Source organism: Micromesistius poutassou (assembly GCF_964030765.1).
Source record: "Micromesistius poutassou genome assembly, contig: SCAFFOLD_5383, whole genome shotgun sequence".
Taxonomy (NCBI): domain Eukaryota; kingdom Metazoa; phylum Chordata; class Actinopteri; order Gadiformes; family Gadidae; genus Micromesistius; species Micromesistius poutassou.
The window spans coordinates 5,683-10,000 of NW_028180291.1; positions in this window are offsets into that span (position 1 = coordinate 5,683).

Sequence of the window (4,318 nt, forward strand, 5' to 3'; positions counted from 1 at the left end):
TGCTGGAGGCATGGAGGCCGGCTCTGGGGGTGTGGGACGTTGTAGGGGGAGGCCTGGTCCGTGTGTGTCTGGGTCTGGGTGCTGGCCCAGTACGGGTCCCGGTCCCGGTCCCCCGGGGCCTGGACCTGGGGCCCCTCATGTGGGGGTGTTGCTGGGGGGTCTGCTGGAGGCATGGAGGCCGGCTCTGGGGGTGTGGGACGTTGTAGGGGGAGGCCTGGTCCGTGTGTGTCTGGGTCTGGGTGCTGGCCCAGTACGGGTCCCGGTCCCGGTCCCCCGGGGCCTGGACCTGGGGCCCCTCATGTGGGGGTGGTGCCTGGGTGTCTGCTGGAGGCATGGAGGTCGGGACTGGGGGTGTGGGACGTTGTAGGGGGAGGCCTGGTCCGTGTGTGTCTGGGTCTGGGTGCTGGCCCAGTACGGGTCCCGGTCCCGGTCCCCCGGGGCCTGGACCTGGGGCCCCTCATGTGGGGGTGTTGCTGGGGGGTCTGCTGGAGGCATGGAGGCCGGCTCTGGGGGTGTGGGACGTTGTAGGGGGAGGCCTGGTCCGTGTGTGTCTGGGTCTGGGTGCTGGCCCAGTACGGGTCCCGGTCCCGGTCCCCCGGGGCCTGGACCTGGGGTCCCTCATGTGGGGGTGTTTCTGGGGGGTCTGCTGGAGGCATGGAGGCCGGCTCTGGGGGTGTGGGACGTTGTAGGGGGAGGCCTGGTCCGTGTGTGTCTGGGTCTGGGTGCTGGCCCAGTACGGGTCCCGGTCCCGGTCCCCCGGGGCCTGGACCTGGGGCCCCTCATGTGGGGGTGTTGCTGGGGGGTCTGCTGGAGGCATGGAGGCCGGCTCTGGGGGTGTGGGACGTTGTAGGGGGAGGCCTGGTCCGTGTGTGTCTGGGTCTGGGTGCTGGCCCAGTACGGGTCCCGGTCCCGGTCCCCCGGGGCCTGGACCTGGGGCCCCTCATGTGGGGGTGTTGCTGGGGGGTCTGCTGGAGGCATGGAGGCCGGCTCTGGGGGTGTGGGACGTTGTAGGGGGAGGCCTGGTCCGTGTGTGTCTGGGTCTGGGTGCTGGCCCAGTACGGGTCCCGGTCCCGGTCCCCCGGGGCCTGGACCTGGGGCCCCTCATGTGGGGGTGGTGCCTGGGTGTCTGCTGGAGGCATGGAGGTCGGGACTGGGGGTGTGGGACGTTGTAGGGGGAGGCCTGGTCCGTGTGTGTCTGGGTCTGGGTGCTGGCCCAGTACGGGTCCCGGTCCCGGTCCCCCGGGGCCTGGACCTGGGGCCCCTCATGTGGGGGTGGTGCCTGGGTGTCTGCTGGAGGCATGGAGGTCGGGACTGGGGGTGTGGGACGTTGTAGGGGGAGGCCTGGTCCGTGTGTGTCTGAGGAAAAAAAGAAAGAAAAAAGAGGCAAAAACCACTTCAAGTCTTGTGGACCCTCCAGGGGACCAGGACCACGTCCTGTGGCAGGCCCAGAGAGTCCACCATCCCGGACTGGCAAGAACATCAAGTCCCCCTGAGCCTGGATGAACTAAAGAAACCACAAAGTCCATTTAAACTACCATGGGACGTGTTTTGGAAATTTAACAGAGTCTTTTCTGTAAATCTCCTAAAACGCAACCCATGGTGCACTAACTCTGGGACTCTGTCTGATTTTGAGAAAAAGAGAGAATCAAAAATCAGACAGAGTCTTTTCTCCGTAGTCTACCAGGGGCAGCTTTTAGTATACCATGGGTTGGTTTTAGTATACCATGGGTTGGTTTTAGTCTACCATGGGTTGGGATTTTCGGGTTTTTATACCAGGGGTACCGAAAACAAGAAAAATAGCAGTCTGCAGCCTGTAAAACTCTGGGCTTCGCCTACTACACGTTTGACCCCTGTGTTGGAAGGACATAGCCCATCCCGTGTGTAAGGGGGGCTCCAGGGGAAGAAGGCAGAGAACGGCCTGGAGGTCTTCTGGAGGCTCCAGAGGAGGGGGAACACGTCGCGTGTGAGGCCGAAACGGCTCACCATGTCGGACTGAATAGTGTAGTGAGTAGCCCCGAGTCTGGAGGTCTTTAGGACCCTCCAGAGGAGGGGGACCACGTCGCGTGTGAGGCCGAAACGGCTCACCATGTCGGACTGAATAGTGTAGTGAGTAGCCCCGAGTCTGGAGGTCTTTAGGACCCTCCAGAGGAGGGGGACCACGTCGCGTGTGAGGCCGAAACGGCTCACCATGTCGGACTGAATAGTGTAGTGAGTAGCCCCGAGTCTGGAGGTCTTTAGGACCCTCCAGAGGAGGGGGACCACGTCGCGTGTGAGTCCGAAAAGGCTCACCATGTCGGACTGAATAGTGTAGTGAGTGACCCCAAGCCTGGAGGTCTTTAGGACCCTCCAGAGGAGGGGGACCACGTCGCGTGTGAGTCCGAAAAGGCTCACCATGTCGGACTGAATAGTGTAGTGAGTGACCCCAAGCCTGGAGGTCTTTAGGACCCTCCAGAGGAGGGGGACCACGTCGCGTGTGAGTCCGAAACGGCTCACCATGTCGGACTGAATAGTGTAGTGAGTGACCCCAAGCCTGGAGGTCTTTAGGACCCTCCAGAGGAGGGGGAACACGTCGCGTGTGAGTCCGAAACGGCTCACCATGTCGGACTGAATAGTGTAGTGAGTGACCCCAAGCCTGGAGGTCTTTAGGACCCTCCAGAGGAGGGGGAACACGTCGCGTGTGAGTCCGAAACGGCTCACCATGTCGGACTGAATAGTGTAGTGAGTGACCCCAAGCCTGGAGGTCTTTAGGACCCTCCAGAGGAGGGGGAACACGTCGCGTGTGAGTCCGACACGGCTCACCATGTCGGACTGAATAGTGTAGTGAGTGACCCCAAGCCTGGAGGTCTTTAGGACCCTCCAGAGGAGGGGGAACACGTCGCGTGTGAGTCCGAAACGGCTCACCATGTCGGACTGAATAGTGTAGTGAGTGACCCCAAGCCTGGAGGTCTTTAGGACCCTCCAGAGGAGGGGGAACACGTCGCGTGTGAGTCCGACACGGCTCACCATGTCGGACTGAATAGTGTAGTGAGTGACCCCAAGCCTGGAGGTCTTTAGGACCCTCCAGAGGAGGGGGAACACGTCGCGTGTGAGTCCGACACGGCTCACCATGTCGGACTGAATAGTGTAGTGAGTGACCCCAAGCCTGGAGGTCCTGTGGACCCTCCAGAGGAGGGGGAACACGTCGCGTGAGAGTCCGAAAAGGCTCACCATGTCGGACTGAATAGTGTAGTGAGTGACCCCAAGCCTGGAGGTCTTTAGGACCCTCCAGAGGAGGGGGAACACGTCGCGTGTGAGTCCGAAACGGCTCACCATGTCGGACTGAATAGTGTAGTGAGTGACCCCAAGCCTGGAGGTCTTTAGGACCCTCCAGAGGAGGGGGAACACGTCGCGTGTGAGTCCGAAACGGCTCACCATGTCGGACTGAATAGTGTAGTGAGTGACCCCAAGCCTGGAGGTCTTTAGGACCCTCCAGAGGAGGGGGAACACGTCGCGTGTGAGTCCGACACGGCTCACCATGTCGGACTGAATAGTGTAGTGAGTGACCCCAAGCCTGGAGGTCTTTAGGACCCTCCAGAGGAGGGGGAACACGTCGCGTGTGAGTCCGAAACGGCTCACCATGTCGGACTGAATAGTGTAGTGAGTGACCCCAAGCCTGGAGGTCTTTAGGACCCTCCAGAGGAGGGGGAACACGTCGCGTGTGAGTCCGACACGGCTCACCATGTCGGACTGAATAGTGTAGTGAGTGACCCCAAGCCTGGAGGTCTTTAGGACCCTCCAGAGGAGGGGGAACACGTCGCGTGTGAGTCCGACACGGCTCACCATGTCGGACTGAATAGTGTAGTGAGTGACCCCAAGCCTGGAGGTCCTGTGGACCCTCCAGAGGAGGGGGAACACGTCGCGTGAGAGTCCGAAAAGGCTCACCATGTCGGACTGAATAGTGTAGTGAGTGACCCCAAGCCTGGAGGTCCTGTGGACCCTCCAGAGGAGGGGGAACACGTCGTGTGTGAGTCCGAAAAGGCTCACCATGTCGGACTGAATAGTGTAGTGAGTGACCCCAAGCCTGGAGGTCCTGTGGACCCTCCAGAGGAGGGGGAACACGTCGCGTGAGAGTCCGAAAAGGCTCACCATGTCGGACTGAATAGTGTAGTGAGTGACCCCAAGCCTGGAGGTCCTGTGGACCCTCCAGAGGAGGGGGAACACGTCGTGTGTGAGTCCGAAAAGGCTCACCATGTCGGACTGAGTGGAGCAGTGAGTGACCCCAAGCCTGGAGGTCCTGTGGACCCTCCAGAGGAGGGGGAACACGTCGCGTGTGAGTCCG